Source organism: Protopterus annectens, chromosome 3.part1, assembly GCF_019279795.1.
Source record: "Protopterus annectens isolate FY-2018-M chromosome 3.part1, PAN1.0, whole genome shotgun sequence".
Taxonomy (NCBI): Eukaryota; Metazoa; Chordata; order Ceratodontiformes; family Protopteridae; genus Protopterus; species Protopterus annectens.
Window position 1 is genome coordinate 1,347,478,776 of NC_056732.1, and position 24,699 is coordinate 1,347,503,474.

General features: G+C 43.2%; 2 protein-coding genes across 12 annotated transcripts in view; one reads left to right on the forward strand and one right to left on the reverse strand.

Moving 5' to 3' along the window:
* THEM6 (thioesterase superfamily member 6) overlaps window positions 1-24,699 on the forward strand; it is an 838,692-nt gene that overhangs the window by 91,727 nt on the left and 722,266 nt on the right. For 6 of the 8 annotated variants that reach the window (XR_006364262.1, XR_006364263.1, XR_006364264.1 and 3 more), the window contains exon 4: window positions 17,896-17,958. The exons of 1 other annotated variant lie outside the window; for it this stretch is intronic. The gene's annotated coding sequence lies outside the window, so the exon portion shown is untranslated. Of the gene's footprint in view, window positions 1-17,895; window positions 17,959-20,201; window positions 20,398-24,699 lie in introns of those variants that run through there. One more of the 8 variants, XR_006364268.1, reaches the window with a different exon arrangement.
* The window catches only part of DNAJC5B (DnaJ heat shock protein family (Hsp40) member C5 beta), a 534,023-nt gene that overhangs the window by 64,954 nt on the left and 444,370 nt on the right, over window positions 1-24,699 (reverse strand). The gene's annotated exons all lie outside the window — the stretch shown is intronic.

Consider the following 24,699-nt stretch of genomic DNA (forward strand, 5'->3'; position numbering starts at 1 on the left):
AGAATAGCTCTGCTGAGCCTGTCCGCTATGACGTTGGACTTCCCAGGGATGTGCATTGCAATCAGAAATCGTTGGGAGGAAATTGCCCACTGCCAGAGTCTGAATGCTTCTCGACATAGGGGGTAGGACCTGGTTCCGCCCTTTTGATGTACCACACTACTGACATGTTGTCCATCTGAATTGCAGTTGTCCCAGGAGGGAGGTAGTCCTGAAGTGCTTGCAACGCTAGTAGCACGGCTCTCATCTCCAAGACATTTATGTGCAGATGGTACTCGTGAGGTTGCCATATGGCTCGGACTGTCCTGCCCTGATAATGCCCCCCCCACCCCATCAGTGAGGCATCTGTGGTCACTGTGGCAACCGGAGGGGGTTGGATGAATGGTCTGCCCTGAGACACTAGCGGCCATCCACCGGGAAAGGTGTCTTTAGCAAGTTTCTGTAATCATGATCATGTGAGACATGGGGAGTTGTTGAAAGGACCACTGTGTGAAGAGGAGCCACTGAAGGATTCTCATGTGAAAGTGGGCTAGAGGTATCAGAAGAATTGCCGCCGCCATAGAACCCAGAGTTTGAAGGACCAACCGGACTTGTACCTTTTTGCATTGCATGAGGATATGAACTTGCTGCCGAATCGTGGCCATCCTGTCAGGCGGTAGTCTTGCAGACATATTTTTTGTATCTAGATCTGCTCCTATATAGGTAATAGATTGACAGGGCAACAAGGCAGATTTTTTGAAATTTATGGTAATGCCTAACTGGGCACAGATTGCAATTGTATAGTCCCTGGCTTGAAGAATTTGATACCTGGTAGTAGCAGTAAGGAGCCAGTCATCTAGATAAGGAAACACCTGGAATCCTTGACGTCTCAGGTGAGCCGTGACCACTGCCATACATTTGGTGAACACCCTGGAGGCTGTGGTGAGACCAAAGAGCAGAGCTCTGAACTGATAATGACTGGCTCCCAGCCGGAAGCGAAGGAATCTCCTGGAGCACCTGTCCATCTTGATGTGATAGTACGCATCCTGGAGATCTGTTGAGCACATCCAATTGTCCTGACCCAAAAAGAGTAGAATGGACTGAAGCGTGACCATCCAAAACCTTGTTCTTTGAACAAACTTGTTTAGTCTGCTGAGATCCAAAATTGGTCTCCGGTCCCCTGTCTTTTTGGTACCAAAAAGAACCTTGAGTAAGTTCCGGATCCGAGTTGGTCTGCCGGGACTTCCTGGATGACTGTTTTTCTAGCAGTCTTGAAATTTCTATGACTGCTTGGGCCCTCAGACTGGGTGGAACATCTGGGGGGGATTTGCTTGACGATAGGGGAGATTGGAAGAAGGGAATTACATAGCCTCCAGATATGATTGAGTGTACCCATTTGTCTCGCGTAATATCTTGCCAGGCTTTTGGGTACAGTGAATGTCTTCCCCCGACTGCCTCCAGAGGCGGGCAGTCGGGCAACCCTTCAGGGATGCTGGAAGGGCTTGTCAGAGAAAGATTCTCTGCTTCCCCGGTTCTGTGGATCCCCTCTGCCTCAAGGGCGGCGTCTGTTGTTATTTCCTCTTCTGCCCCAGGAGGAAAAGTCACTATGTGTATCAGGCGAGGCTCCCTGAGATTTCCGAAACCACATTTTTCCACTCTTCTTACCTTTGGGATATGGTCCGGAAGGAGTGGAAAAACGGACTCCCATGGCAGAGAGAGTCTTGCCTTCCTGTTCACACCTAGTGAGAGTGTCCTTCACGTGTGGTCCAAAGAGAAATGAATCATCAAAGGGGGTGTTGGTGAATGATGCTCTAAAGGGCTCCGCAAAATTACACAGCCGCATCCATGCATGTCTCCTAAGGGCCACGCCTGTGCCTGCGGCTCTACTCGCACCATCGGCTGCATAGGAAATGAGCCTCATGGAGGAGTTAACCACTGAATTAGGGGTCGCCAGCTGAGAAGCTACTTTAGCTTGAACCCCTTCAGCTGATGGATCCTGGAGGGTATCTCCAAGCTCTTTTAGGAGATCCCTCTGAAGCCTAGTAAAATGGCATAAGTAATTCAGTGACCTCATGGAAAAGGTCGCTGAAGCAAACATTTGTTTCCCATATCTGTCCATAGTCCTAGACTCCTTGTTAGGGGGATGGACAGAGGAAGAAGTTTCCACTAATTCCTTCTTAGTGGCCGCTGCTACTACCATGGCATCCATGGGAACACCCTTGGTAAGGAACTGTTTGTCAGGGGGTGCAGTGATAAACTTGCCGGGGCTCCTCGCGGTTGGTTCCACTGTATCCGGGTCTGACCAAGCCCTTCGAGCCACCACAGACATTAGTGGATCGAAGGGCGGAGACACCCAGGAGGTGGAAGGGTGGGAACCAAACGCATCCAGGAATACGGATTCATCCTCAGTAGGGGCTAGGGCAGTCCAGTTCCCCCTCTGCCTAAGCATTTCTAGGATGTCTGAAAAGGAAACATCTTCAGAGGGGGATCTCGGGGACCCTTCCGATTCATCCAAATCCGTATCTGAAGTGACAGACTCGGTGGAGTCAGTGTGCTTCCTCTTGCACTTCCTCTTCCAAGAGACCTCCTCTGAATGATCAGGGGAGGCCTCGGAAGAAGAGGAAACACCCAATGGGGTGCTCTGGAGCGTCGGTTCCCCACGCTTGGGGTCTGGAGGAGGGACAGAGGTTGACGCAGGCACTACAAGGGACGGAGTCAGTGGGGTCGAATGTGGTGCTGACTCAGGGGCTAGTACACTCCTCATGACATCAAAGGCATCCGTGCCACGACGCAAAGAAGGCGCCGGCTCCGAGGAAACCGGAATCCTTCTCCGCACCGAGGGGAACAGCTCCGAGGCCGATGTAGGAGCCGAGCTCACCTGCGCCGATGTTCCGAGAGGGAGAACGGGGTCGGGCAAGGGTCTGATGCCACTCGCCCCCTCGGAGCCGACGAGGGAGTCTCGGCGCCCAGATCCCTCGACAGAAGGCACTATCAAGGGGATCGGAGCTGATGACGGAACCGAAGGGACAATAGTTATCGGTGCTGACGGATCCACGATTCGAACTCCAACAAACTCCGGCTCTGAGCTCAGAGGAGTCGGAGGAGGAACATCGATGGAAGCGGGCAGAGCCATCACCTGTTGAGGAGGGCTGGATAACATTTTGGCCAGTGCCTGCGACTTTAACAACCTACTGACCACTCTCTCCACGTCGTAGTCCGAGAGTCTAGAGGACCGAGAGGAGTGGCAGGATCTGCGACTGCGGTCACTCTGCAACAGGGGAGACCAAGGGGCCGAATGTATCGACTCTAGAGACGGGGACCTCGGTCTCTTGTGGGTCCGAGATGGCGCCGAAGATGGTGGTGGAGCCGACTGGGAAGCAGCCAGAACCGAGGTAGTCAGTAATGTTTGGGCCAATGACGGCTCCAAGCTGGGAGCCGACGATTTGGTCGGTTTAGGAGATTTCACCGGCTGAGCCTTGGCCAGTGAATCCTGGGGCTTAAGGAGACCCCTTAATATCAGCGTATTTTTGCGCTCCTGCAGAACCCTTGGGCTGAATGCGTGGCATACAGAACAAGAGTCCTGCAGGTGCACTGCGCCTAAGCAATAGACGCAAGAAGTGTGCCCATCTGTCAGGGACATTTTCTGACAGCATGAGTCACACTTCTGAATCCAGACACTTTGGATTCTTTAGACATATCTAGTCCTACACAGAAAGTCTTTGGCCAAAGGCCCAACAACAAAAAAAAAACTACAAACACTAATCTACCAAAAACACAATAACTACAGTCAAGAAGACTTTTTTTTTTTTTTTTTTAATAGGAAGCCTCTAACTTAAACGGCTACCTATGAAGTAAAAGAGAAGACTAAAACTAAATATAAAACGCTACAATAAGTAGAGATAGGGGAGGGGAAGAACTCTCTAACTTAAACGAGTTCTAAGGGAAAAATAGAATAACACTAAAACTACAACAAGCTAATTAACGATAATGTCGAAAGACTAAACTATCAAAAAATAACCCCTAACTCGCTAGAAAAAGTATTAAACTAACTTACAAGAGCCTTAGCCAGTAAGAACGAACCTCGCAGCTGAAGCGGCAAATGAGATCTGGGTAGCTAGCGCTAGGCATCATGGGATATAGGGGCAGCCTCGAGCCAGTAAACAGCTCTCGAGCTGTAGAAGATGGCTGAGTCGGAGCCGAGGGTCGGTTCCGATCCCAACAAGCAAGAAATGAAGGCAAGATAGACAACTTAACATCAAAAGTTAGCACTTTCAGGACACACCCTTCATCAGGCAATAACCAGGGCTTTTTTTGGGCCGGTATGACGTACCGGCACCTCTGCTACCCTGTTTCTTTAAAAAAAACCTCTCTGTTTTAAGGGCGTTCTTCTGTAAGAATGCCCTTTGTGTCTGGTCGCACAGACGCAGAAGACCTTCTGCGTTTGTGTGATGTGTGACATATCATTGATGTCTTCCTGGTCCGCGTGCGGAATTTGAATTCCTGAAGATGTTTAGACTGCAGACCGCGACTGGATGACAGGTGACTGGTAGATTTAGTTAACCCCATGAGAGCTGTCATTTTACTTTCAGAATGCCATGCGGAAGCTTCGGATATGGTAGAATCTTTAGAATGGTCTTGAAGAGTTTGATGCTCGCTAAAACTAGATGAACTGCATGGGTTGTTTAAATGAATAAATTCATCAGTTCCTTTTTTTAACTCACAGCAACATACCATGTAACAGAATGAACATTCTGAATTGGTCATGGATTGTAGCAGAAACACCTTTTCCTGTGTGGTGTCCATAACCCATTTCAGTTGTTTGCAACGCTGGAATCTAGAAAGATCTTTACTGGAAAAAAATCTTGGCTTAAGCATGTGTGTATTTTTTCATTGTCCATATTATTGTTGTCATCATGAGTGCCTAAGCAAGTTTCTAAGGCATAGCTACATGACTAGTACCCCAAAATATTGCAGTACCCTTGTAGGGTTGCCACATTTTCAAATGCCCAAAGTGGGACATTTTTGGTACAAACATCAGATTTTGCATGCCAAAACATACCCATGGCCAGTACAAAGGACAGAACTTCACTTTTTTGCCTAAATAAAAGCTTATTTTTGTAACATTTTAGTTGCTTATTCTGTTTCTTATAACATTTAGGTGTTTCAGATGCAGAATAACTGTTTTATGCAACTCTTACATAAAATATAGGAAATAATTTTGCCCTAAAATCTCAGGACATTTGCCATTTTTACACTTTTTTTGCAGGACACAACTGCCCAAAGAGGGACTGTCCCTCACAGAGTGGGACAGGTGGTAACCCTATACCCTTGTGCATTTGTGTACCTTTTTCGTTATAGTCTCAAAAATGGTTCTTTTTATTCTTATAGAATAATGAATTGTAATGGATTCAGGCAAAGATATATACAACCTTGTCATAAGCTTTGGTAAAAAGTCTCCTTAGCGTTTAAAGTGTTCATCTCTGTTTTGACTTCTTAAAAGGATTTTGTTTAAAGTGCTCTTTTGTTATAAATGTTTTTAGTATGGAGAAACAAGATTAGACGTCTTGTTTGTTGGGTCTGTGGGCAACATATCATAATGCACCTTTCTCATTTTTAAGTTGTCTGTGCAGCTGAATTAAAAATTCAAGCCTCTTTAGGCTTTTTAACCAAGAACAGTACACAGCATACTTGCAAAATATCCAAATTGATGCTATTCATTTGATTACAAAGTAGGTAATTCTTAGTATATCTTTGTATAGGAAAATATATCCGCAGTAAAAAACAAACGGTGCTGGCAAGAGTTACCTCCAACAACAATAAAATGAACAGTGAAAAACAAAGCAGGAGCTAGCAGCCACGGCTATGTAGAATAACAGCTTTATTAGTAAAAGAGGTGAGCGCTTTCGTGGCACCAGCCACTTCATCAGACAATCAAAGAAGAGTAAAGCACAGCATTTATACCAAGCATATCATTGCCATCAACTACCCAATTACTCCTTAAAGCCATATACTTAGTATAAAAAGTTTTATATCTAGTGTGAAAAATTTTAAAAGCTTAAAATTAAAAACAGCTCAACAATAGAAACAGCATATTACATCATACAACTTAATACATACAATCATCATCATCCCCTTTTTCCCATTTACATGTGGTTGTGGTATAGTATTAATTGTTGCCAACTCTCTCGATTCAGTGCCACTCTCCTGCCTTCTTCAACACTCATGCCTGACTGTCGCAGATCTTCTTTCACACAATCCATCCACCTCTTTGCTGGACGCCCTCGCTTCCTCTTACCTTCTTCCTGTCTGTCCCAAATCTCCCTCACCAGATTGTCTTCTGCTTTTCTACACATGTGCCCATACCATCGTAATCTGTTTTCTTTGATCTTTTCTGCAATTGGAGCTACTTTGGCTTCTGCTCTTATGTCCTCATTTCTTCGCCTGTCCCACAGTGTGCATCCTGCCACCTTTCTCAGGCACTTTATTTCCGTCACCTCTAGCTTCTTCAACTGTTCTGCCTTTACTGCCCAGGTTTCTGTACCATACAGTAGTACTGGTCACACCACTGTCTTGTACACCTTACTTTTCAGCTTCTTTGACATTCTTCTGTCATATACTACACCTGATACTCTATGCCTAACATCTCCACCTCTATTGTCGGTATAGACTTTATCTATTACTAAAAATAAAAATGTGTGTGTCTCATCATGGTCCCTCACATGCCTGGCTAAGGCATTTGCCTGTATTCCTCTGGTGATATCATATACATGCTCCCTCATCCGGTCTCTCAGCCTTCGCGTTGTCATTCCAACGTATAAGGTAGGACAGACTGTGCAGTGTGCTAAGTATATAATATTCATACTGTCACAGTTAGCTAATATTCTGAAGGTAAACTCCTTCTTTAGATCTGAATGTAGAAATCTACTTCCAGTGTCAACGAAGGTGCAGTAATTACATTTATTGCAGGGGAAGGTTCCATATCTGACTGCATTTTCTATTCTTGTTTCCATGGGTTGTGGGCCACATAATAATCTTTTTATACTAAGTATATGGCTTTAAGGAGTAATTGGGTAGTTGATGACAATGATAAGCTTGGTATAAATGCTGTGCTTTACTTTTCTTTGATTGTCTGATGAAGTGGCTGGTGCCACGAAAGTGCTCACCTCTTTTACTAATAAAGCTGTTATTCTACATAGCCGTGGCTGCTACCTCCTGCTTTGTTTTTTACTATAGGAAAATATATGTTTGAGAAGCATTCTAAATGTTGTCACCATATCGTTTAAAGTAGTTTTACATTTAGTTTTTATAAAATAGTGACCTGAAAGGTAATATCACTAATCCAGTCTGGAGTTCATGAAAACCTTTAACTTTTGTTTTTCCCAGTGTGTATGTGTTAGGCACTTAAGACAGTATATCGTACCTTGAAATTCCAAACAGGAGAATGAACTGTAAGCAATTGTTTGGTATTATCTTTTCTGAAATCGGGCATTATAAATGCCAATTGTTAAATAACGTCATAATCTGAAAAGATTATAGGAAGCCTTGATATAAATCACAATTTCACAAGTTGAATATTAATTTACATTTTGTAATACTAGTTCACGTTCTGCTACTATGGTAAGGACAGAAAATTGAATTAGTATAGAATTCTGCTTTAAGAATAGGTCATTTATATACTACAGAAAATACACAATGGAAAGTATGAATAATTTTTCAATTTCTCTTCACAGATGTCTAATAATTATGCCTATAGACTACCAAAGGCTGTTATTAAAGATTTAAAATGCAAAATCAGATAGATGGTATTTTGGATTGAATAATGTAAAATAACTGTAGGGCAGAAGGGAAGAAAGCTATTGGCAAAATAAAAGGCTTTCAAAGACTTTCATTTCACATATTTGATCACTTGTAATCATTTTTTTGTAATTAGAATATAATAAATGTTTGTTTGTGATATGAATGTATTTGTTACCTTTGCAGCTAAAACTGTTAGATTTTGCTTGTTTAAAAGTGCAGTCAGTGATGTTTAGGTATGTTTCAGAATTATTACTGCCAGTTATCATTTAAAAAACAGATGGTTTAGATGCATCCATAGTTGAGAAATCGGAAAAGAAAATCTTAACAACTCAGACACGATTGTTTGTTAGATGAGCAAAAGGAACACTACTTCTTTGTGCATTCAGACAGCTTGAAATGTCCGCCTGGACTTATCCTTTTCTGTACTGTCTTTATCACTTTGCTCAGTTCCACATAATAATATCTTCATCTGAGACTGCTCTGGCACAGGGGAACTGCATTTGTTGATCAAATTTGGCTGGATAACACTATGATCTAGTATCCTGAAGTGCAGGGATGTGCCTGAAATGGAGGAACATAAGGCTAGATTATTGATCGATTGATTTCAACTATTTCTACAGCATGCCAATGGATTGCTGTTACTGTGTTGGATTTTAAGAGGGTGGGGTGCTGTAGTCCTGAGTATGTCCTCCTTTGGATAAGATGCCTAGTAACCATGAACCTGTTTTAGTTTGCCATCCATTCCCTATTACAATATTACCAGCTTATCAAGTTTAATGTAACATAGGCAATTTATTCCTCAAGGGCAGCAGGCAGTGAATTTGTAGATGAAATACTTAAATATAAATTTATTTTACTAGCAGCAACCTTTTCATTCGTTACAGTCAGATATAATGTAGAATTATTCAGATGACTTTTACTTCTACAGAAACTGTGCATATTGACCAATGTTGATGGGTTGTAATGACAGAAGTTTGAGTGACCTTTTATGGTTGAAATGTTCTGAATTGGGCAGTTTTGGCATTATTGATTTATATGTTTTGTTTCTTTGATTAATGGCTATAAATTTAAAACATGCTGTACAAGAGATATAATTTTAATATGTATTATAATTTAATACAGTCAGGAAGGTGAATCAAATATATTTTGCATGGTCCCAAAAATGTGTGCAAGGGGTCTTTTATCTGAAAACCAAAGGTAAACTTAATCTGCCACTGGCCACATGCATTTTCTTTGAATGTAGGTTTCAATGCTGTTTCAATGAATATGACTTTCAAAGTCACAGAAGCTTTAATGCTAAGTCTGTTTTCATTGTGAGACTGTATTGCTTTGCTTGGCAAATGTCTATCAGTGTTTGTGCTGGAAAATTTGAAATACAAGATGTTAAGTTGTCAATCTCGCCTTCATTCTTGCTGGATGGGTTCGGAGCCGATCCTCGGCTCCGACTCGGCCACTTACTAAAGCTCGAGAGCTTATTTTACTGGCTCGAGGCAACCCTATATCCCATGACGCTAGGCGATAACTCTCCAGATCTCATTTGCCGCTTTCGCTTGTGAGGTGCGTATTTTTGCCGGCTCCTGGTAAGTCTTTATACATATAGTGTTCAGTCACCCTTTTGAGTTAATTTTTTCACCCAGTTGTCATTTAACTCTATTACTATTTTATACCTTCCCTTTTTTATCCCTTATATCCCTCCTCCACTCTTAGGTTAGGCCTTAAGCCTGCCCCTTTCCTAAATTTTCTTAGGGATCCTGTGGAGTGTTTGGGTGTGTCAGTATCCCTATTAACTTTTTTATTGTTATTTTATAGTTTTTTGAGAGTGTGTGTGTGTGTGTGTGTGTGTGTTTTTCTCTTACCTTTGTGAACCCTCGACACTGTTATGTCGAAGGAACCAAAGGAAACTAAGGTCTCAGGCTTTAAGAAGTGTGACTCGTGCTGTCAGAAAATGTCTCTGACAGACGGTCACACTTCTTGTGTTTACTGCCTGGGACCCCTGCACTTGCAGGACTCTTGTTCTGTATGTCATGCATTCAGTCCAAGAGTCCTGCAGGAGCGCAGGAACAAACTTATACTGAGGGGCTTGTTAAAGCCCGAGGGCTCCCTGACTAAGTCTGCATCAGGGAGGCCCTCGAAACCAGCAAAACCGTCGGCTCCAAGTACTAAGCCTTCAGCTGCTGGCTCCTTGTCTGTGCCTAGATCGGCTCCGGCTGGAGCCGATTCCTTTGAGTCACAGGTTCCGGTCTCGGCACCACTCGGCGCCGATACCTCTGAGCCCATGCTTTCACTGTCGGCTTCGGCTGGAGCCGACGTGTCCTCGGCTCGGTTGGCTCCATCTAAGAAGAGGTCAAGATCCCCTTCATTGGAGTCCATCCATTCGGCTCCGAGATCTCCCCTGCTCTCGGAGCGGAGCCATCGGAGCCGATCTTCTCGGTCATCCAGACTTTCAGATCACGACCTTGAGAGAGTGGTAAGTAGGCTGTTAAAGTCTCAGGCATTGGCCCAGATGATCTCTAGCCCGTCTCATCAGACGGTAGCTATTACGACTCCACCTAATTTTCCTCCTTCGACCCTCCCTCAGAGTTTGGAGCCAGAGCTCCTCGGAGCCGTGACTATTGTGGCGTCGGAGCCGATGCCTCCCCCTTCGGCTCCTTCGTCTTCCGCTCCGATCTCCTCCTTGATACCTTCATTGGATGGATCCGGGCACCTGATCTCTCTCGTCGGCTCCGAGGGGGCGAGTGGCATCGGACCATTGTCCGACCCTGTTCTCCCTCTCGGAGTGTCGGTGCTGGTGAGCTTGGCCCCAACATCGGCCTCGGAGCCTTCCCTGTCGGTGCAGCCTGGGGTTCCTACCTCTTCGGAGCAGGGGCCCTCTGGCCTTTCTGATAGGGGAGCCTTTGAGGTGATGAGCGTACTAGCCCCAGGGCATAGTCAACGGTCAGCTCCATCAGCTCCTCCCACTACAGTGCCTACTGATGTCTCTTCCCACTCTCTTGCTCCCGGACCCAGAGATCCAACGCCTCAGGTTTCCCCACTGGGAATTTCTTCCTCTTCCGAGGCTTCTCCTGACCTGTCAGCAGAGCCTCTGCATAAGAGGACATGTAAGAGGAAGCATGTGGACTCCCCTGAGTCCATTACATCTGACACCGACTTGGATGAGTCGGAGGGATCCCCAAAGTCCCCCTCTGAGGATGTCTCTTTCTCAGACATCCTAGAAATCCTAAAGCAGAGGGGGAACTGGTCTTCCCTTAATCCTTCCGAGGACGAGTCGGTGTACCTGGAGGAGTTTGGTTCTCGACCCTCCACCTCCTGGGTGTCTCCGCCTTTCGACCCCCTTATGGAAGTAGTGGCTCGGAAGGCGTGTTCGGCTCCAGATTCGGTGGAACCCACCCCTCGGAGGCCATCTAAATTCATCACAGCACCAGTTGACAAGCAATTCCTAACAAAAGGTGTACCGGCGGATGCCATGGTGGTGGCTGCAGCCACCAAGAAGGAACTAGCTGATCCTTCAGTACCTATCCATCCTCCTAATAAGGATTCTAGGACCATGAATAGGTACGGTAAGCGGATGTTTTCTTCAGCGACCTTTGCCATGCAGTCGCTGAATTACTTGTGTCACTTCACCCGTCTTCAGAGAGATATTCTCAAAGAGTTGGGAGAAGTCTTACAGGATCCCTCAGCTGCTGGGTCCCAGGATAAAATAAACTCACAGCTTGGAACCCTGAACTCAGTTGTTAACTCCTCCATGCGTCTAATTTCATATGCAGCTGATGGAGCGAGTAGGGCCGCGGGCACAGGAGTGGCCTTAAGGCGTCACACCTGGATGCGGCTGTGTAATTTCGCGGACCCTTTCAAGGCGTCCTTCACAAATTCCCCTTTTGATGGTTCGGCGTTGTTCAGACCTCAAGTGAGACACCTTGACCAGATGCGATCAAGATGGCAAGACTTTTTCTGCCGTAGGAGTCCGTTTCTCCACCCCTTCAAGACCATACCCTAAGGGTCAGAAGGGTGGGAAAATGTGGTTCCTCAAATCTCAAGGAGTCATGCCTGACGCAAGAGGTCAGTTTACCCCCAGAGGCAGAGGGGGTAACAACAACAGACACTGCCTTAGGGGCAGAGGGGGTCCGCAGAACCAGGGTAGCAGGGAGCCTCTCTCTGACAAACCCTTCCAGCATCCCTGAGATGTTGCCCGATTGTCCACCTTCGGAGGCAGTTGGGGGAAGATGTCGCTGTACCCAGTAGCCTGGCTTTCCCTTACTCAAGACAAATGGGTACAGTCGATCATATCCGAGGGTTACAAAATTCCCTTTATCCAAACCCCAATTCAAAAGGGAACCCTTCCAGACGTTCCACCCGGTCTAAGGGAACTAGCAGTATCAGAAATATCAAAACTGCTAGCAAAAAGAGCCATCCAGCCAGTCCCAGCAGACCAACTAGGATCCAGAATCTACTCAAGGTTCTTTTTGGTACCGAAAAAGACAGGGGACTGGAGACGAATATTAGATCTCAGCAAACTAAACAAGTTTGTAAAGAGAACAAGATTCCGGATGGTCACGCTACAGTCCATTTTGCCCTTTCTGGGCAAGGACAATTGGATGTGCTCCGTGGACCTTCAGGATGCGTACTATCACATCAAAATTCACAGGCGCTCCAGAAGGTTTCTCCGCTTTCGGCTGGGGGCCAGTCACTACCAGTTCAGAGCCCTGCCCTTTGGTCTCACTACAGCCCCCAGAGTGTTCACCAAATGTATGGCAGCGGTTACGGCTCACCTGAGACGGCAAGGATTCCAGGTGTTTCCATATCTAGGCGACTGGCTCCTCACTGCCACCACCAGACATCAACTTCTCCAAGCCAGAGCTTACACCATTCACATTTGCAGAGGGCTAGGAATCTCTATAAATTTCGAAAAGTCTGCCTTGTCGCCTTGTCAGTCTATTACCTTTATAGGCGCCAACTTGAACACCGTAGAACTTTCAGCAAAGTTAACAGATCAAAGGGTCTTAGATATTCAAAACCATGTCCATGTTCTTCTTCAGAGCGACAAAATTCAGGCCAGGTATGTCCTGAAAGTATTGGGTCTTATGGCGGCCGCCATAACACTTCTTCCCCTTGCACGTATTTACATGTGTCTTCTACAGTGGATGCTTTTCGCCCAATGGTCTTTTCAGCAACTCCCCATGCACCACAAGATCATGATAACTCCAACTTGCAAAAGTTATCTGTCCTGATGGATATTGTCCCCTCAAGTCCATCAAGGCAGACCCTTTGTTGCTCCACCCCCGGTCACCACGGTGACATCGGACGCCTCCCTGATTGGGTGGGGGGGGGCATTTTCAGGGCAGGATGGTCCATGGCACTTGGCAACCTTTCGAACGCCACCTGCACATAAATGTCCTAGAGATGAGAGCAGTGCTTTTAACGTTGCAAGCCCTCCACGACTCTCTTCCCCTAGGAACTATTGCAATCCAAACGGACAATATGTCCGTAGTGTGGTATATCAACAAGCAAGGCGGAACCAAGTCCTATATCCTGTGTCGAGAGGCACTCAGACTTTGGCAATGGGCGATCTCCTCTCAGCGGTTTCTGATAGCAATGCATATCCCCGGGAAGTCCAACATCATAGCGGACAGGTTGAGCAGAGCTATACTCATGCCACACGAGTGGTTTCTCAAACAATCGGTAGCGGAAGAGATTTTTCAGAAGTGGGGCCTTCCTTGCTGCGATCTTTTTGCTACACCCCAAAACAGCAAATGCCCCGACTTCTTCACCCTCTTCCCTCTTCCAGGCCATCCCCTCAGAGACGCTCTAGTCCAAGATTGGCCTCGGGGACTTCTCTATGCCATTCCACCCTTTCCTCTAATCCCACAAGTAATTCAGAAAGCAACCGCTTTGAGTGCCAAGTTGATTCTCATTGCCCGTTATTGGCCTCGACAGATATAGTTTCCGTTCCTACATCATTATCTTTTGGTACAGCCTTGGCATCTGTACCCAGCTCCAGATCTGTTGACCCATCAGTCAGGGCAGCTGCACCAATCCCTACATTCTCTCAACCTCACTGCTTGGTTGCTCCACTTCCGTCCTTAGCCAGGCTTCCTATGATTTCTAATCCCGTCCGGGATATCATAGTAGCTTCCCTTAAATCTTCCACCAGAAGGATTTACACTAGTAAATGGAAACGTTTCTCCTTCTGGGCAAAGGCAAGGAATATAGATCCCTTTACTGCCCCAATTCATTCGGTCTTAGACTTCCTAGCCGAAATTTTTCATTCAGGGTCTTCTGCCTCTACAGTAAAGGTTCAGTTGGCAGCCATATCGAATTTTCATACAGGCTTATCGGACCACAACATCATGCCCAATAAGCTTTGCAAAGCTTTCCTTAAAGGTGTATATTTACTTAAGCCTCCGATCAAAGACCCTCCACCTCAGTGGGATCTTAATTTAGTCTTAACATCCTTGATTCTCCCCCCCCTTTGAACCTGCGGTCTCCTGTTCATTGAAATTTCTTTCCTGGAAAACACTCTTCCTAGTCGCCATTACTTCTGCTAGGAGAGTATCTGAGCTTCACGCCCTCTGCAGTCGTCCTCCCTACTTAATCTTCCATAAAGACAGAGTTTCTCTAAGGACTAATCCATCCTTCTTACCCAAGGTGGCTTCGCAGACAAATTTAAATCAATCAATTGATCTCCCAGTTTTTTTCCCAAACTATACTAATAGAGCGGAGCAAAAGCTACATTATCTAGATGTTCACCGCCAGCTCCAATACTATTTGGATAGAACCAAACAAATAAGGAAGTCTGATCAACTGTTTTATCAGACGCAGAAAATAAGAAAGGCCTTCCTGTTTCCAAGGTAACCCTATCTAGGTGGCTGTCTTCTGTGATTACATCTATTTATCAACTCAGAGACAGGGAATTAACTTCTAAGCCAAAAGCCCATTCAACTAGAGCACTAGCTACATCTACAGCTTTTCAAGCTAGACTACCAATAGACACTATCTGTGCGGCAGCCACATGGGCCTCTCCTCATACCTTTGTTTCGCATTACAAATTGGACATGGCCTCCAGTGACAGAGCAACATTTGGTTCCACCATTCTTAAGAGTCTGTTCCAATGAGCCACCCAGGATGAAGGTGCTAGGGACGCGGTCCCATCCAGCAAGAATGAAGGCGAGATTGACAACTTAACATTGAGAAGTTATGTACCTACCATAACGTTCCATGTTAGTGGTCTTCTCTCGCCTTCTTTCTTGCGTCCCACCCACCATCCCCCTAGCCTGGACAGACTGAGAAGATCTTCCCTTCCTTGAAGGGTCCTTTTATTCCCTTGTTCACCATCTAGGTGTCCTAGGATATATATAGTGCAGATAATTATCTTTGGGGGGTTTTATCCCTCTTCCTCCTCCTTCCAGTTGGAGGATTTTGTTTTATTGGCCTATGCTAGGTTTTTCAGCTTCCAAACGAGATCTGGGGAGTTATCGCCTAGCATCATGGGATATAGGGTTGCCTCGAGCCGGTAAAATAACCTCTCGAGCTTTAATAAGTGGCCGAGTTGGAGCCGAGGATCGGCTCCGAACCCATCCAGCAAGAAAGAAGGCGAGAGAAGACAACTAACATGGAACGTTATGGTAGGTACATAACTTCTCATTTTAAAGTAAATCCAAATATCTGCAATCATTCTAGAAGTAAAGCAGAAAGTAGTATGCACACTGAGAATTCTGAACAGTGTTTATGGCAACTGGGGAAAAATGGCCAAATAATGGGACACTGGAATGGCTGCATGGTGGTGGTGGGGGGGCTGAGGGGGGTGTTGACTCAAATGCAACATATGCATACCACCACCTGTTTGCTTACAAAAAAGCACTGACAATAGCAATATAGCACAGGATCAGTATTTAAAAATATCTAATAGCCAATCACCATTCATGAATTAAACAAGAGGTCTATGCCTCTTAAGAAGTGGTTTTAAAGGCACCGCACAATTAAGACCTGGGCTTCTATCAGCCCCAAGGTCTATAATCCATTGTATCTCACAGCATTCTGTATAGCCAACTAAATCACCCCTTCTAGGACTGGTATTGATCAACTGTAGAGCCAAAAAATTAAAATAATGTCCCTGGTGTTTGTGAGTATTTTGGTGCAAAGCATTGTTTTCATTATGCAATCGAATAGCCGACAGATGTCTAAGAATTCTATCTTTAAATTTGCAATTGGTCTTCCCTACATAAAATGAAGTGCAGCATACACACCTAGCTAAATACATAACATTAACAGAATTACAATTTGCTAATAATTTTGGGGTATAAACCCTCTTATTAAAAGGGTGGACTAAATCCTGTCTATGGATTATATACCTTGGGGCTGATAGAAGCCCAGGTCTTAATGGCATGGTGCCTTTAAAAACAGTTCTTAAGAGGCGTAGAGCTCTAGTTTAATTCATGAATGGTGATTGGCTATTAGATATTTTTAAATACTGAGCCTGTACTATATTGTTATTGTCTGATGAAGGGTGTATCCTTAAAGCGCTAACGTTTGTTTTATTAGACTGCATTAAACTGCATTAAATGTTTATTTTTAGCCTGGTGGTCCGTGGAGTTCTTTCATCATTTACTGCCTGATATCAGAGTATTGTAGCCTCTGGTGATGCTGGTGGTGATGAAGAGGCACAGTGTTGGGGTACAGAGAGTTAGTCTGACACTGAGGTAGTGGCTACCACATCCTCAGCCCATATTTTAAACACAGGCAGTATGCCTACGTATACCCATGACATGGAGACCTCTACAAAAGACAGGTTGAGGGTGATGCAGTTGATTAGGATAGTGCTGTTACTCCAGTTACAAAGCTGTCTGAATCTCCCCATTGCAGTCATGAAGGTGAAGTACTACATAGGGTTGTTGGTAGAGGTGCTCAGAGTAGGCCTGCTGTCTTGGAAGAGATAGTCTGAGTACTGCATGTTGTGCATTCTGACATACGAAACTGCCTGAACCATGTGGGTGACTCCTTGGACAGGAATGTCTGCTGGTAGATGGTCAGCATCCATGTGGAAAGAGAGATGCTACATTGTCAGGTATTAGCCTACATGGCCATGCAAGATCCCACTGCCATAGTGGCATTACTTCCACTATTCTGTCAGTGGTTGAAGTATCCACACCCAGATGTGGTAAACTACGTGGTTGTGGTCCTGGATGTCATCATGATGGACGCTTATCCAGCTGGCATCATTCACCTTCCTTCTAGCTAGGTCCAGGTAACTAGCAGTACAATTCCTGGCAGAGGTAGTTTTCTTGGTCAGGGGCAACAATGTCGAACTGACTTCTTTACCATACACAGCTCACATATGTCCGAGATGCAAGAACATAGTGCTAGCACAATGCTTGATTGTGCACTGCAGACCCTCATGCATTATTTATTTTATTTATTTATTACTTTCATATTTTCAATACTTTCATTAAAGACCATGTTGCCTATACTAACTCAGAGATACACATTTTATTTAAATAATTACTACTAAATGATAGCAGTCAGTTGCTACTGGCCCTGAAAAGTGTATACTTGCTGAAAAACTAGTTTCTTAATCACACACACTCAGTTCTTTGTTGTCCGACTTGCTGTCCTGTAACCAGCCCTTACCCTGTGGATGCGCTGATGACTGTGCCCTGCCCTTTGCACATTTTTTGTGACTGCGTTTCCTATGTCTAATGCACAGAATGGATAGCTAAAATTTACTTAGACACTTGCTTTCATCAATGTTTCATTAATATTTATTTTTCTTGCTCAGATGTAACCTTATTAATCATGTATTTGTTGACTGTCATCGTATTGGTTGTATTATTCTTACTAATTTAATCTTACTAGATAAAAATTAATTGCTGCTTGCTCTTAAACTTTTGCAAATGATGGCTAACTTTCACCCGCTCACTGCTGAGTTTTCTACATGGGTGACATGTAATCTATGATGCAAAGTATTGAGCAAAAACATAGATGCATAATCACTCATGAGTTACTGCTTGACTGACATTATTGTAGAATTGAAACATGTTTCATCTAATTCGCAAATAAGTATTTATATATGACACTAATCACTGACAATTTCTTTTATATGTTCAATACTTATCTTGGATAATACTGCAGCAACAAGATGTGTCCTTTGGGGGTTGACTCTTTCTGATGCTGACAGGACACAACCATTACATGGTAAGTAAAGCATGAGGACTTTGGTAGGCATCTGTTTTAATATTTGCATGTGCTGAGGATCTTCATTTTTCAGTTAGGTAGTAATTGTATGTGCTATCCTTTGCCTCTTAGCCAGACCATGGCATATTGTGCACACCTATGTCTGCCAGCACCATCTGCAGCTTATGGTTCTTCATCAGACTCATCATTTGTATCTGCTGGAGCTGCTGGCCTTGCCCATGGCTCTGGAAACTGTGATCCTGGATCTCGTTGCCCTTGTTAAAGCTGTTTCTTGAGAATTACATTGTACAACATGGCACAGACTGCATGTATTTTGGCAGAGGTAGCTAGGTATACAGCAAGGCACCTCCTGATGTGTCTAGACAGTGGAACCTTGGTTTGAGCAAGCCAAATACACATTCTGTTATATTCCTAGTTTGACCATGGGCATCACTGTATCCTTGTTCGGTAGGCTTGTGTGGGTTTCTCATGGGTGTTATGAGACAAAGTTCTAGTGCACAACCTGCATCCCCTACTAGATGCTCTTGTAGAAAATCACCCCTAAAAACCTTGTGTACAGGTCACAGGTGAGCCATATGTGTGAGCCATGGAAATTGGCACGTTACTTGCACACACTTTGTAGATTATCCCTTGGGCATTACAGACAACCTGACAATTAACACAGTGGTATCCTTTTCTGTTGATGTACCTCCTTCTGTATTTACCATGTGGGGCTTTTATTTCTACAAATGTGCAGTATATGGCCACTAAGGGAAGTAAACTATGAGCTAAAAGTGTTGCGTGGTTATTGATCTCTCCTCTTGGATGAGTGGCGACCAGATATGATCCCTTGCATGTTATAACATTGCATTTAGAAAGTGATATAAGATTCTAGAAGCTGAGGTTTGTGACATAGATAATATATCCCCTGTGGGCATCTGAAAAATCCCTGTAGCTAGTAGTCATAATAAATGTTATACATACCTTTGTTTCCACTGGGATGTATTCTCCATGATTTCCCTGGGGTCTTAAGTGAGGGCAGCAGAGGTTGCATATTTCCTGTATTGTATCCCTGTCCACCCTGTATCCAGCTACAATTTCTGTAACATGCAGTTCAAGATATGTCATACAAGGACTGAACACCCTTCTCTTTCTCGGTCGAGGTCTGGCAACAGCTGCACCTTGAATTAAAGCCTGTTGCACACACTGATGGCAGCAACAACCCCTAACATTTTTTAAAAGTGTCTTTGTGGCTGTATTCCAAAGAGTTTTGGATTTCAGGGCAAAAGGCAGCAATGACTGTACATACTCACTTTATATGTTCCTGAATAGCTCCACCATGTTGGATTGGTTAATTAGCATGCAGTTCAGCTACTTATGCTTTCAGTAGCATATTGTGCCATTTACCCTTGTTCTGGGGGCATACACAAAGTGTAGAGCTGTTTAATGAATACCAGATGGTGTGCTAGCATGTGCATGACTCCCACATGATTCTAGCACTAAGTGCAGGCATTCATGACTCTGGCGCAATGTTTCTTTACTCTAAAAAAAAAAAAATAAGTTTGTAAATGTCCTGAGATGCCTCTGTCTACAGCAAATACACTCTCTGTGTGACAGACACCTTAAACGGGAGGTACAGGAGTTGACGTGACCATTCAAATCTCATTGCACTTGAATATTGCTGAATTTCTGCTCTGGGGGTGGAACAGAACAGAAAGCCCAGACTGTTTTAAGTGTAACATGAATGGTACCTTAAGTCTTCATGAAGAGGCGAGCTGTGGTTTCTGTTGACAGTAAGATAAATTTTTTTTTTAATGATGGCAGTGATCATCCAGCTATTTTAGGTAGATGGATCAGGACAAAAGAAAAAAATAAGGAGGTGTGAGGTGGGGGAGCAAGAGGCAAAATTCAAATATTAGTGTAATTTACTTAAAAAGTTAATAGAACAGGTTTTGCACGTTAACATGCATTTTCAGAATAATCGCAGTATGAAACTGTAATGTCTGGCATTACTGACTGTAACCCTTGATTATTTACCAGAAAAACAAAATTTTATGAGGGACAAAGCAAAAATATGAGGCAAGATCAGAGATATTTTAGAGGTATAGTTAATAGATAATTGTTGTGTGCGTGTGTATGTATGTATGAGTGCCTCATAAAATGTTAAATGTTTGCAAGAGTGAACGTCAAAAGAGCGATCACTTTAGAGACAATTTTAAGTTTTCAAATATACGCCAAACTAAACTTATTTATTTTTTTTTCAGGGGGCAAACCATCCCAAGATCTCACAACAGTGGGGTAAGGGCAAATTCCCTTACCCAGCTGCAAAGAGATCCCATGCAAAAGACTGCCAGCAGAAACTCCATTTATCATCATTTGCTCATATGAGTGTTCACTGTTTCAAACTGTACCCCATGTATGTGTGGATGTATATATATGCATACATATATAAATATGGTTTACTATCTCAATAAAGAATGAAGGTTTGGTGACAACAGTTTGTTGAATGACGACAACAGGCTGAATCCCGTATTGCTGACCTTCATAGGTTCATAGGTGTTTACTAGGTTAGCGACCACAAGGGCCTTTTTAAGCCTAGCCATACATCCCAAATCTCTGACGAGTTCTGATACCCTTGATAAGTGTAAGCATGGGCCTGGGAGATTACCCATTTACAGGTTATCTGTTTGCATCAGTCATAGGTGCCAAACCAGGAATGAATTTCCGGTTTCCCATCCAAATGTCCAAGTTGCAGTTGAATTGAATTAGAGAGAAACTGCTTCACATGGATGGGGAGCCTGTTCCATAGACAGGGTAGTTTCTGAGATACATACCTATCTCTCCAGCAGGTCTCATTTATATCACAGGCAAGGTTTAAGTCTTTAAAATGGGTAATTCTGGTACTGTTTGTTTTGTGGATATGCAGGAGGTCCATCAGAGTGTGGTTTGATATTGCCCTGTATGCTAAGCATAGATCTCTCCTCAAAAGCCTGTAGGAGACAGAATACAGGGATAGGGCCTGGAGGCGGCCTGCTTGTGGATATGCAGGGGGTCCATCAGAGTGGGGTTTGACAATGCCCTGTATGCCAAGCATATATCTCCCCTCAAAAGCCTGTAGGAGACAATACAGGGATAGGGCCTTGAGGTGGTCTGCATAGGACATATTACTTATGCGCTGTATTCTTTTAGTGAGGAATCTCTGTGGACATTCCAGTTGTTGGATATGCCTGGTTAGGTACATACCAAAGGTGGCATTGTATTCAGTGATAGGTATGATGAACACTGAATACAGTGGAACAGTGACTTCCTTGGACTTAGATGCCATACCTTTGTTTATAAGTTGCGCAACATAGAATGATTTCCTCACCACTGTAGACACGTGATGATCAAAGACTAGATTACTACTATGTGTTTCCCTAAGTCATATTTGTGAGTGTCCAGTGCAGCGAATGCCACTGTGCATTTGCTGATACATGGTTGATGTTACTAACAGAGATCGCAGGACAGTGCATATTGGGAAATTTATCCTTTTCCTCACTGTACTGCAATCTTGGAGTTGGAATATATAATTTGTAGGGAGTGTGGGGGGCACAACCCCCCAAGGGGGTGCAGGGGTGCTTGCCCCCCTTTAAAAATTTGAATTTCAGTGGTGTGCAGTATGTTCATACTGCTGAAAACAGGGGCAGGGAAACAGGATGTCATATAATGCTGAATTCAAATATGTGGCATGAGAGTCGACATACTGACCTACTTCCTCTGCTGTCATCGGTGTTTTGAGTCACACACATGAACGGATTATGTTGTGTGTTTCGCGATTATGATTTATATATATATATATATATATATATATATATATATATATATATATACATATACACACACACACACATACACATATATTGTGATAGTTTGAGATAGGTACAAAGTACCTGTAAATGCTGGGACTTTCTGTGGTGGAAATGACTAACTGCTGTTATTTGCGCATTATTCTTTGTGTGAAGCAACATGGAATAATTTAATGTGTGTCAATTGCTTGAGTGGAGCAAAGGTAAAATACATCATCTTTTAGCAACCAGACATCCGAAAGAGGTTATAACTGTCAGGTAGGGATTGGGGCTGTCTAGTTTAAAATAACTGAAACTGTTTCATTTGATCAGTTTACAACATTCTTAACATTACATTAATGTCCTGACTCCTCACTAAAAATAATAGCACTTTTAAAAGGTATAAAATATTTTTCTCTTCAGTTTATTGACTGTGTAGTCTTCCTCAAAGAATAACAATAGGGACTTAGTTGGACTTTCTTCACTGTCCAGGCTTTATTTAGTATGATTTTCACTTTGATAGAAATAAAAAATAACATAACTATAAATGCTTATCCCAAGGTACAGAAAGGAAGTAGGTGACCTCTGTAATGCTCAAATTTCATCAGCTTTCTCACTAAGGCCTATCTTACTTTGTTAGGGAAATACAGTCATTTTTAAACATGAAAACAAATCCCTCCCATCACATAGGCACATGCTGGCTGTGCCAATTCTTTTCTCACCTTCCTGGCTAGTACTTCTGCACATAATAAGAGCAATCCTGAAAAGAGTGGACAACCTTGCCTGGCCATTCTTTGAAATTTCATTCTCCAAGAATCTTCTGCATTTACCATTATTTCAGTAACTATTCTTACAGCAAAAAGAAGTCACCTACCTACAAAATATTTCTTCAAACCCTACCATCTTCATCACCACCAAGAATTCCTATCTCACCAACTCTTAAGACTATTTTGTGTCAAACACTACTGGCCCTGTGTTTCTTGCCATACAGTCCTGTCCATAAATGCTAGTGCTGCCTACCAGTTACTTGTAGAGTACCTGAACTTAACAAATCTATCCTGCATTTTTATGTGTGAGCTGGCCATGCGAATTTCTAATCTCCTTATCGGTATTTTGCCATGACCTTGGCACCCATTTTTATTAGGGGTATTAGTCCATAAGCCCCTTGGTCCATTAACTCTTTCCTTTTATTTGGCAGGATTGCTACCATGGCTTGTCTCATTGCTTCCAGCCTAGCTCCTCTTTATACAAACTGATTATACAGCCTTGTTAAATCCTCCTTTACTTTCTTTTTAACTATCATGTACTTTTCTGAACTAGACATTCTTGTCTTAAAGATATGGATATTATTTACTCTGTACAACTGACACTTTCTCTTGGAACCACAAAAGATATTGCTTCAGATACTCAGTGAATTGTTACAACTTCAGTTTGTTCATCCTGAGATTTGGCAGCATACTGAATTCTCATTCTGTCTCCTCCCTACAGTACGGGGGGGGGGGTCTTCTGGAGTGCTCATACTAATATTTCTGTCTTTGTTGATATATTTCTAGAATATTTTGCTTTACCTTAGCTTATATATATATATATATATATATATATATATATATATATATATATGTGTGTGTGTGTGTGTGTATGTGTATGTATAATATTTTAATGTTAATGAGTTAGCCACAGTAACTTTTATGACATGGTACTAAGAACTGCTAGTTAAGTTGGTTGGTGAATATAGACTTCATGGGGGTTAAACAATAAAACCAGTCTCTGTGTATCATTTATTAAGCCTTCTGGTATGACATGGAGTCAGTGAGTGGTGAAGCATCTGCCAGAACTGAAGAAATACATCTCCAGAACTGAAGACATATATCTGTTTTCAAGAGTTTCTGAGTTTGGAGCTACAGGAGTGTAATTCTCAGAGGATACATCACAAATGTACCATCATCGATTTCTTTCATTAGAAGGAAACTTGTTTGTAAACAGGAAGCTTTGGATCCAGAAATAACTGTTATTCCTCACTGCAAACGAACTGAAAAGTATAGAAAGAGTTTGGTGTGCTGCATTCCTGTATATTGTTGTGGTAGACACCGTAAAGGTAATTAAATTATTTTACTGTTCTTGACAATAGAAAAGGCAAAATAGCAACACTTTCAAATAGATTCATTCAGAGATTATTGCCAGCTCAAAAAGAAATTGTCATTTACTCAGGGGCAGCTTGTGCTATTGCACTGCAGGACTGCAGCCCCCCAGCTGTAAAAATAAAACAAAAATAACAAAAAAAAAGAAAATAAAAAATTCCCATAACTTCACGAATGCGTACTGGAATCCGGACTGGTTTAACAGCAGTCTGGATTAGGAAGAAGGTATCAGACTATGCGGTTACAACTGCATAGACTGGAAGGGGACCGGACTCCGGACTGGTTTAACAGCAGTGCAGATTAGGAAGAAGGCATCAGGCTACAGAGATGCCCAGAAGTCTGTTTGGTTACAACTGCGTAGACTGGAAGGGGACGTGTGTGTGTGTGTGTGTGTGTGTGTGTGTGTGTGTGTGTGTGTGTGTGTGTGTGTGTGTGTGTGTAATGCCCCACATAAATATACCTGGTGCTAGAGAGACTCAGAAAACAGTAGTGGTTAGAGAATAACTCAGGCTCAAACCCTGTACCTTGGGTGCAGGTAGCAAGAACATGAATTCCCTACACACCACCACTTGTGAAAACTATTCAATTTTTTGCCTCATATTTTTATTCTGTTACTCATAAAATCTGTGGTTTTCTAGATTTAATTCACTAAATAATGACAAACATTTGAATTTCAGACTTCATATTCTTCAGAAAGTACATGGTAACACAAAACTTTTTATTCTAGCAATTTTCTAAGTTTATAAGATCAAAATTTGAAAGTTGTCCCTTTTTTTGGGGATGTATTCCCCCATTATTGG